This window comes from Phoenix dactylifera, unplaced genomic scaffold, assembly GCF_009389715.1.
Source record: "Phoenix dactylifera cultivar Barhee BC4 unplaced genomic scaffold, palm_55x_up_171113_PBpolish2nd_filt_p 000263F, whole genome shotgun sequence".
NCBI classification, from domain to species: domain Eukaryota; kingdom Viridiplantae; phylum Streptophyta; class Magnoliopsida; order Arecales; family Arecaceae; genus Phoenix; species Phoenix dactylifera.
In genome coordinates, this window is record NW_024067753.1 from 600,449 (window position 1) to 611,139 (window position 10,691).

The window sequence follows — 10,691 nt, forward strand, 5'->3', positions numbered from 1 at the left end:
GCCACTATCCAAATACCAGCAGTTTTTGTTGACCTTGGCTGCAAGACACTCCTACACAAGCAAATCATGTCATCTTAGGTACCCAAGTTTTCTTGGGTCCTTCATGGTTAGTCAAGTTGGTTCCTTTTGGAACCCATACCCTTTTAATTTTTCTTTTAGTTTTACTTTTCCTAAGTTACATGCATTTGCTTTATGTCCTATAGTTCCACAACAAAAGCAGGTTATTTTCTTAGTTTTAGTTTCCCAGCTTTAACAAAGAAGTTACTAAGAAGTTTTTGTTTATTTCTTGGTTTATACCTAAACCCGCTTTATTAAATACTGGCTCGTTGACTATTAGTATCATGTTTAATTTTCAGAACTATATGTAAATTTTTCAACTAAGGGTTTGTATTTGTTAAGTTCTTTAGTTAGTGTTTGATTTTCGCTTTTAGATCATTAAGTTCTTTTGTAGATCCTTATTAAGATTTGTTTATATTTTTAAGTTCTGAAAGTTCCTTAGTTAGTTTTTCATTATCTTTAGTTAAGGTGTTAGTCTTTTGAGTTAAAAGTTGGTTGCTTGTCTTAAGTTCTATATTTTCTTTGGTGATTAATCTTTATCTAATTTATCGTATTTATGTAGTATATTGATTAGTTATTTTAGTTCTTTATTCTTAATTTATAGCCTTATATTCTACATTAATTCATTAAATGCATCATAAAGTTCATCAAAAGAAAATCATCAGTGCGTATCGGAAGTTACCTCGTTTTCGTTGGCCATGAAGCAGAAATTGGCCTTCTCTTCTTGTTCTCATCTGATGAGAGGATGATGAGTCGGAGTCCGATAGGGTGTGACAAGGCTTTCTTCTTCTTCTTGTACTTGCTCTTCTTTAGTAAGGGGCACTCAGCTCTTATGTGACCCGGCTTTTGCACTCGTAACACTCCCCTCATTTTCCCTTTCCTTACCTTTGTCCTTGCGGTAGGAATTTGAGGGGCCTCTCCTTTGATGATAGGACTTCTTGTGGTTGATGAATTTCTTGAACTTGCGCACAAGAAGAGCCTCACCACCATCTTCCTCATCTTCTTCTTCTTCACTGCTGCTGCTGCAAGACAAGTCCTTGTTAGAAGAAGTAGATTTTAAAGCTATTACCTTTTTCTTATGGGAGGACTCTTCCTCGTTGTGTTGTTTCATGGTAGCTCGTGCGTCATAGGGATCCAAGGAGCTCTCAAGTGGAAGCTTGTTCAAGTCTTTAGCTTCTTGGATTGCCGTCACTTTAGCTTCCCACGACCTTGGTAGACACCGAAGGATTTTCCTGACAAGTCACTGTTAGTATAGTTCTTGCCAAGGCTTTTTAGGCCATTGACAATATCAGTAAACCTAGTGAACATGCATGTGATTGTTTCATTAGAATCCATTTTAAATAGTTCATATTTATGAACCAAATATTTATTTTGGATTCTTTACTTGATTCGTGCCCTCATGGGTCACTTCAAGTCTGTCCCAAATCTCTTTTGCAGAATTGCAAGTAGAGACCCTATTGAATTCATTACGGTCTAAGGCACAATAAAACATTCATAGCTTTAGAGTTTAATTGTGCCTTCCTCATGTCATGTTCATCCCAATCCTTTCTAGTTTGGGTACCTTAACACCATCTACTATATGGATGGGATGTATGGGCCATTTACTACAATGGTCCACATCTCATAGTCTTGGGCTTGGATGAATATTCTCATCCTAGCCTTCCAGTATGAGTAGTCGATCCATTGAAGAAAGGGGGTCTTTGGGTGGACTGACCCTCAATGTGAGAAGATCCAAATGGGTTGTCATTTGATCTTTTAACTCTTGAGTGGAAGAGTTTTGGCTCTGATACCACTTGTTGCCCAGATAGACAACCCAAGAGGGGGGGGGGGTGAATTGGGTTTTAATATAATTTGACTAATTAAAACTTTGTGGATGATTAATTAAAAACTATAGCAAGTTATTAATTAACGCCTATGCTGTGAGTAATGTGCGGGGAAGAAGATGAGAGACAATGCACTACAAACACAAAGTTTTATAGTGGTTCGGAGCTAACCCTTGCTCCTACGTCCACTCCCCAAGTCTCACTTGGAATTTCACTATAACCCCTTGGATTACAGCCGGTTGTTTTGCAAGCTCACAACCAAACTTGTTGTTTACGAGCTCACAACGAACTCGGTCGGTTTTCCCAGGCTCACCGACTAGAACCAACCCCGATTGTTTTTCCGGGCTCACAATCAAACCCTTACACACGTTGGTTTTAACTTGGCTCACCAACCAACCTTAAACCCCTTGATTCAATCCTCCGATTGAATCAAGTAAATACAAGAGATAGAAGAAAACAGAAAATAGCTTCTCAAAAAGCAGATTTAAGACAATATAATCGTAAAGGAGTTAGAAGCCCTCAAACGCTTTTAAGCTGGTGAAGAGGTATGGCTTCTGGAACTCCGGTCTCCTCTTGAAAGAGTGGTCGACTTGAATGCAGGAGGAGGAAGCTTTGATTGTTGGGAAGAAGTTGTTGGAGCAGTAAATGCAGATCTCCCCTTTTTCGTTTAAAAGCACTTGGAGAGCTTGAAAACTTGAATGCTTGGAGTGGAATATCTGTTCTCTCCCTTGCTACAGTCCTCTGTGGCTATTTATGCCAACCCCCACGGAAACTAGCCGTTACTCTGCTTTTTCTGGCCGTTCTGCACACTCTGCGCAGCCTGACAATATGACCGTTGGTGGGTTGGAGTCGACTCGCGCGATCAGGAGTCGACTCGTCTGTAGCAGGAGTCGACTCACGCTTTTCCGGAGTCGACTCGGCAACTGTTCCAAATTTGAATTAAAGTTGCCGTCTTGACTGGGAGTCGACTCGTCTTGACCTGGAGTCGACTCGCCAACTTCTGGAGTTGACCTGGCAATTTTTGGAGTCGGCTCATCCACTGAAGTCCGTGGATCCAAATTTGAATTAAATCCACTCGAGTCGACTCGACTGTCCTGGGAGTCGACTCGAATCTCATAGTCCGAACTCTCGATTCTCTGTCGTTTGGCTCATCCAGTCTTGGAGTCGACTCGAACCTCCTTGGAGTCGACTCGGCTCTCAGTTTCCGAAAGTTGGTCTTCTGCCTTTGACGTGAAGCTTGTCTTGGAGTCGACTCGAGCTGTCTGTGAGTCGACTCGAATCTCAGAGGCAGTAACATGGTCTTCTGTCTGTTGATGGTCGCTCAGTCTCGGAGTCGACTCGTGTACTGGCGGGAGTCGACTCGAATCTCAGAGTCCGAAAATCGTTCTCTGACTTTTTTGCCTGTGACTGCTTGGAGTCGACTCTTACTTCCCTGAGTCGACTCGGTGAACATTGGAGTCGACTCGCGCACTTCAGGAGTCGACTCGTTGATAGGTCTGAGATGAAGCTTTCTGTTCTCAGTCGGAGTCGACTCGTACTAATCTGGAGTCGACTCGAGCTCGTGCAGTGAACTTGATACGCTTGGAGTCGACTCGTGATACTCGGGAGTCGACTCGAGTCTCAGACATTGGTTCATGCAGACTTCTTAACTATATCCAAAATACTATGAACCAAGTCTAGAAACACTTGGACAGGATTTTCACTGAAAACACTCAATTGAATTCATTTAGTAATCACCAAGATATACTTAATTGCTTTGAGCTCATCAAAATCAAATGGGGTTTTAATCAATTCACTCCACACCTCTTCCTTCTTTTCCGTTGAAAATCCTTTGGCAGAATGAAGAATATTGTGTTTTCCTTGAAAGGAATGTCACTTGTCTACCTTGCTACAGTTCTCTGTGGCTATTTAAGCCATTCTCCACGGAAACTAGCCGTTAGACACAATCTACTAGCCGTTCTGCACATTCTGCACATCCTGACAATGTTTCCGTTGGGATCGGAGTCGACTCGCGCGATCCGGAGTCGACTCGGCTGTAGCAGGAGTCGACTCATGCTTTTCTGGGAGTCGGCTCGGCAACTATTCCGGATTTGAATTAAAGTGCTCTTCTCGACTGGGAGTCGACTCGACTTAACCCGGAGTCGACTCCCCAAAGTCTGGAGCTGACCTGGCACTTTTGGAGTCGGCTCATCCCAAGGAATCCATGTATGCATTTTTCAAGTTTGCTCACTCGAGTCGACTCGTTGAATTCTGGGAGTCGACTCGGCGCTCAGGAGTTCGAACTCTCGAGCTTCTGTCTTTGGCTCGTGCTGTCTTGGAGTCGACTCGGACTGTTTTGGAGTCGACTCGGCTCTCAGTATCCGAAAAGCAGTCTTCTATTTTTTTTTGGGGTAGCGCTGCCTTGGAGTCGACTCGAACTGTCTTGGAGTCGACTCGCCTCTCAGAGACAAAAATACTGTTCTTCTGTCTTTTGGGGTCCCGCTGTCTCAGAGTCGACTCGGCCTTTGCGGGAGTCGACTCGGCTCTCAGTGTCCGAAAGTTGCTCTCTGACTTTGCCTTGTATTACACTGAGAGTCGACTCTCGCTTCCTTTGGAGTCGACCTGCCAACCATCGGAGTCGACTCGAGTTCCTCAGGAGTCGACTCGGCTCTCAGGGTCCAAAATAACTTCTCTGTCTTTCTGTCTGTAACTCCCTGGAGTCGACTTATACTACTCTGGAGTCGACTCGGCAAGCATTGGGAGTCGACTCGCGCTCTTCAGGAGTCGACTTCGCTGACAGGTTTTGAGTTGGATCTTTCTGTTCGTCTGTCTATTCTCAGTCGGAGTCGACTCGTATTGTACAGGAGTCGACTCGAGCCTGTGCCAGTGCTTCTGATACGCTTGGAGTCGACTCGTAATATCCCGGAGTCGACTCGAGTCTCAAACTTTGTTCATATTGATTTCTTAACTTATCCAAAATGTCTTGAACCAAATCTAGAGACACTTAACCATAAATTGTACAAGAATTTCACTGAAACACTAGATTGAATTCATTAGTAAACATAGGATATACTCAAATGCTTTGAGCTCAGCAAAATCAGATAGGGTTATAATCAATTACTCCACCACTTGCTAAATTAGTTTTAGAGAAATAAATATCTCCGTGGATGTTGTAGAAGTTTTCTATATGGTATGGCATGATTCACCCAAGTAAATTGCCAGTCTCTGCAAAGTTCTGAAAGCCCAGGAGATGCAGATGGATAGTATTTAAATATGATCACATTTTATTCTTTTTATTCTATCTACTTATTTGAACACTTGAAATAGAGATGAAGACCAGCTACTTTCTCAAAGTAATATTGTTCATGACATAGGAATTGTTTTACATGGTAGCATAAGTATCAAGTGCCAACATTTTTTTCGGAGTAGTAAATCTCTCATAATATGATTTCATTTCCATGACAAAGAAGTAAGAAAGCATCCAAACCAATTTCAAGCGGCAATGGAACTGCCAGATGGATCGATTGCATCGAGAGAGTATTTCTTGGTTCTCCTGCTCCAATATACATTTATGACATGACACGATAAAAGAATATGATATGGCACAAGAAACCCACTTTGTGCCTTTCCCTTCAAAGCAACTTGCATTAATGATAGGAATACGCACATACATATTATATATATATATATATATATATATATATATATATATATATATATATATATGTATGTATTGTATGTATATGTGTCATCTGCATATGAATGCTATATTTATCATCTGCATATGTATATGTATTGTATGTATATGTGTCATCTGCATATGTATTGGATGTACAGATATATGAATGCTATTTATCAGAGTTATATATGTAGTCTTTTGGGGGATGAACTATATGTTGTCATCTGCATGAGTGTGGATGAAGCAATGAGGTAGCTTGGCAGACGGATAAAATGCAAGGTGGTACCAGCGTCATTTATTGCAATGATAGATGAAAACGGGAGACATCAGAATGTCAAGATCTGTAAAGAGATCCTACATTTATTTTCTTAATGATTGAATGCTCCAGGAAATGATAAATTTATGGGATCATCTGCCGATCTATAGGGGCATCTGATTTCCTTTTCCTTTTTTTTTTTTGTAGAGAATAGGAATCGAAGCATATATTTTGTACCACAGATTCTGATTCATTATTGCTGTGTGATAGTCACGACCAGTAATTAATGTCCAAGGAACAGCCAACATTCACACAATGGTTGTTTCCACTTTTTTATAGTTGTTTCTTACAATGCTAGCCTGAAACTTTGTCATCTAAGAATGAAATGAAGTGCCAGCCCCATGTATATGTAATACTCCATCCAACAAATGTATAACTAATTTTGTTTATCTATTTTATATAAATTGCAGTTCAATCGGTATTCTAATAGAATGGACAAAAGTTGGATAAATAAGTTGAGATCCAGTATTCTTTAATGTACACAATATCTGATATTTTCCTTTTTGTGTTCTTTTTTTATAAAAGCTGTACTCAGAAAGCTCTACTTCCAAAAGCTCTACTGCCAACAGCTTCCTCAAATGGGGCTTAACTCTTAAATGGGTAAAACCTCAATATAGCATAAACAAGCAACAATATAGTGTTGACATCGAGAAGCACCTGACATTGATACACAATAGTGCTGATATTTAGGAACTGGAATTTGAGGTTCCTGTGCCAGTGTACCCACTCGTGTGCTGCATTTCTTTTGACAAAGCTATCTTATGTAAGGATGCCAGTCTTTTTGAACAGAAGCTCTATGTCTGTGGCTAGAAAGCTGGCATCTTTTAATTGTGGAACTTCTTCATGGCATCACTGGCAGAAAAGTGACAGCCAATATTCCTATTCTTGCTTGTGTGCTTGTTTGCTATTCTTCCAGTTCCTATTACGAGACGACCTCAACCACTTTCAAGGCATCTTTTAACTGTGGAACTTCTTCAAGGCTGTCTCTCTACAACGTGTGACTAGTGAACTTTGAGCCACATCGTTAAATTCTTTAAATTGTTCTGATAAATCTCTTGTGATATAGCTTTTACTTCAGAATTGCATAATCACATTGTGCATTGTATGCCAAAACAATGCTGATTGCACTGCTAGCTCCAGTCATGTAATTGATCATGCAGTGCTTCAGGTTCAGTAATGTCTAGAAAGAACGCAAATTCATCTCTTGTCTATGGGAAAGGTAGTGTAATAATTTTATCCTATCCACTTTGTATATAATTTTTGCCATTCATTGTGATTATCTGATTCTTTTCCCAATTTCTCCCTACTTTTCTCTACAATGTAAATTTTGCATAAATCTACTCTCGTTTACAAGCTTCTTATGCTTCTCCTTTACAGGCAAGTAGAACAATCCTTTGATACTACTCCTACGCGAGCGACTAAGGTCTAGTTCACTTTTAAACCAAAGCTGCCCTTATTTCGCTGCATGGTTAATAACTATCTGATTTTGCCATCAGACTTGATACAGGATTATTAGTTGCTAGATATTTATTTTTCTTGGCAACTTTCTTCTTCATAGTTGTGAAATGGTTAGTCCCCACACTCTTCATCCTACATTATTGCTTGTCTTTTTCCTGCATATGCTAATTTATCTGGTTGAATGAATTATTGTGTTCTCTTTTATTAGCAATTCATTTAGTATAAATTTATCAATTAACTAATATTAATTCTTTTTTGTGCATACCAGGTAACAATATGCCCCGAGGAAAATGATTTAGAGATGTGGAGTTTCAGCATTCTCAGGTCGGATTTTCTTCTAATCAGTTCCTGCAGTCCCAGCAGCCATGTGAGCACCAGCAGCACGAGTCTGGATCTCAGCGCGAGCCTCCTGCTGATTGCCTCGGGGAGGATGTTGCTATGGATGAGCTCTGGATCCAGGGTAATTCGATTCAAAGTTCATATTTTATGTTCATATTTGTCTTCAATTTTTAAAGGCATATTTTATTTAATTTTAATAGATGGACAAGGAACGGTGAGAACGAGACGAGGACCCACTCAAGCAAAGGATGTGTGGCAGCTTCGTGAGGGTGAGAAGATCATCATTCGATGCAATAAATTGGGGCAGCCCATCAATAGAGCTGGAAGTCTTCTATCAAGCTTTTTAGGATCGGTTGCACGCAAGGGTGAGCGGTGTCCGCTCAACTATACGAAGTTGAATGAAATGCTTGCTTCGTATAAGGTTGAGCTTCTTAGACTTATACAGGTAATGAATTGAATTTATTCTTTTTAATTTGATACCTCCTGTATGTTAATTTGCTTACTACCATAATTTTTGATTTAATATTTTTATAACATTTTGACACTTGTTGTAGGGTAAGTTTGTACTCCCTCCAGAGAGCCATAATTGGGTGCTAAAGTCCTTCAACCGTAAATGGAAAGAATATAAGGCGAAGTTGAAGACAGACTACAAGCGCGAAGGTATGACAGAGGAGGAGGTTGCTCGTGTTTGTCCTCCTGATGTATACCCTCAGCAGTGGAGGGAGTTTGTTCACTACTGGTTTTCTGAAAGAGGGCAGGTCTCGTATATTGTTTCAATATCTTATATTATCTTTATTATTAATATGGATTGCAAATATATACATTGAATCATATTATACTGTGTACTTTTATTTTGGCAGACATATTCTAATATTGGTAGAGCTGCATGAGCATCTCAAGCAGTTCCTCACACTTCAAGCTCGAAGAGTTATGCGAGACGTAGAAATGAATTCGTAAGTTTTTTTGAAACTATTTGAAACTCTACTAACATATAGCACGTATCATGATATATAGTTTGCCAATATACTTTTCGTGTATGTAGATAGAAGAGCATGGAAGGGAGCCTGGTGAGGTAGAGTTTTATAAGATGACTCACACCCACCGAGATGGCAACTTTGTTCGGGACGAGTCGAGAGATATAGTTGTATGTATTCATTTTTGCTTTGTTCAGAATATTTTTTTAAAAAAATTTAAATTTTTTTAAATATTAATGTGACATTTTTTTTTTAGAGATATATAGGAAAGAGCTACAACTCTTATTTCAGAGCGTGTCGGGGAGTCATCATCATCCGATGCGGCCAGTCACGTCGAGGCTCAGGTCTATACCGAATTAATGGGCCCAGAACATTATGGTCGAGTGAGGGGTTATGGTGTTGGAGTTTACCCCCACTCAGTTGTCTGCAGTGAGCCGATATACCCAAGATGCTAGACAAGGTAGTAGCACTGCAGAGGTTTGTAATCTGAAGGCAGAGATGGCACAGATAAAACAGTCATATGAGACAAGGATAGAGGAGATGAGGCAGAGTCATAGGACCGATATGGAGGAGTTGAAGCAGAGCCAAGAGTTGAAGATACAATCTTTACAAGATCAGCTTGACCATATTTCATCTTTTTTACAGAGATTTGCCCCTTCGGTAAATAACTAAATCTATATTTTACGTAATTATAGTATATTCTTGTACGAGCGTAATGATTTTCGTATTCTTAGTTTCTAAAGTTTTTTTTTTTTGTAGGTTGCTGATACTTCTACTCGTAGAGATGATGATGCCGTCGACTCTTGAAACCTCGTAGACTGTTTATTTAGGAATTTGCTATGTATGTTTTTAATATTTTTAAAGTACAATGTAATCAAATATGATAATATGATTAGCTTTTAATAAAAAATTTTGTTTGTGATGTGACTTTTGTGATGGGATAATAGGTTGTGTGTTTGCTGTGCTGGAAAAATTTGTTTTATAAATTTGTATACAGGTTTAACATTTCTTTTTATGAATTTGTTTAAAAAAAAAAACTTCTATTGCCGATGCTTAAAAGCGTTGGCAATAACTATCCCATAGCAGGATGCCACTTTGATTTTAACCTGCAACCTCTCTTATCTGACCTCGATTTCCTGACCTTGACAGGTTTCTCCCATATGTTGGCTGGGTGACCATTATTATGACTGAAAAACCGATCCTCAAGGTATGTTATCTTGAGAATAGTAACACATAGTTACTGGAATAAAATAAATAACGATGCCAATTGTGAATTCCTTGCACATGTAGATGCACTTGCAGATCAATATGCGATGCTTCTGTTTTTTTTTTTTTATTCCTTTTTGGTAGATGATGCTTCTGTTTTTCGTTAGCAAGAATAATATCCAAACTTCGCCTAAACATTTGCAGGCTAAAACCTTTGAGGTAACATGGCATATATTTTCACTACTACCACTACAGGAAAAAGGACCTATCCCGACGCTTTCGTGGAGCTCTGGCGATGCTAATTAGCGTCGGCTAAAATACCCCCGACGCAAAGCCAAGCGTCGGCAAAGCGTCGGATATACGAGAGTGGCAAAAGTATTTGCCGACGCAGGAGTAAAGCGTCGGCAAAAACATGGCTTTACCGACGCTTATATAGCATCGGCGATAAACCGACAGAGCGTTTTCCCCGACGCTTTTTAGCGTCGGCAATTCGTCGGCATTAACTTTTCTCCGACGCTTTTAAGCGTCGGAAATTGCTCAATTGCCGATGCTCTTGAAGCGTCGGCACAAGCGTGCCGGTGGTGGCACGACCTTTTTTACCGACGCTTAAAAGCGTCGGGAATTGTCTTTTTTTAAAAAAAACAATAATCAGTATTATAAAATACAAATTACAAAACATATATTATAACAATATGAACCTGTATTACATTGATACATTGACACAAATACTCAGATCATTCAAAATATGAATATTGATATATCTGATTAAAACTCCATGTTTTTAACTCATATATCAGAAAAGCTGCCATACAAATTATAATGTACTCTAAAAAAGCAAATTACAATGTACTCTGAAAAAG

The 10,691-nt window shown here is 39.6% G+C and overlaps 1 long non-coding RNA gene across 1 annotated transcript; it reads left to right on the forward strand.

Annotated features, from left to right (window-relative positions):
• Positions 1-9,190: 9,190 nt before the first annotated feature.
• Positions 9,191-9,644, forward strand: LOC120105335. The gene is made up of 2 exons (XR_005507717.1): positions 9,191-9,285; positions 9,385-9,644. It is a non-coding gene; the product is annotated as an uncharacterized LOC120105335 (long non-coding RNA).
• Positions 9,645-10,691: the final 1,047 nt, after the last annotated feature.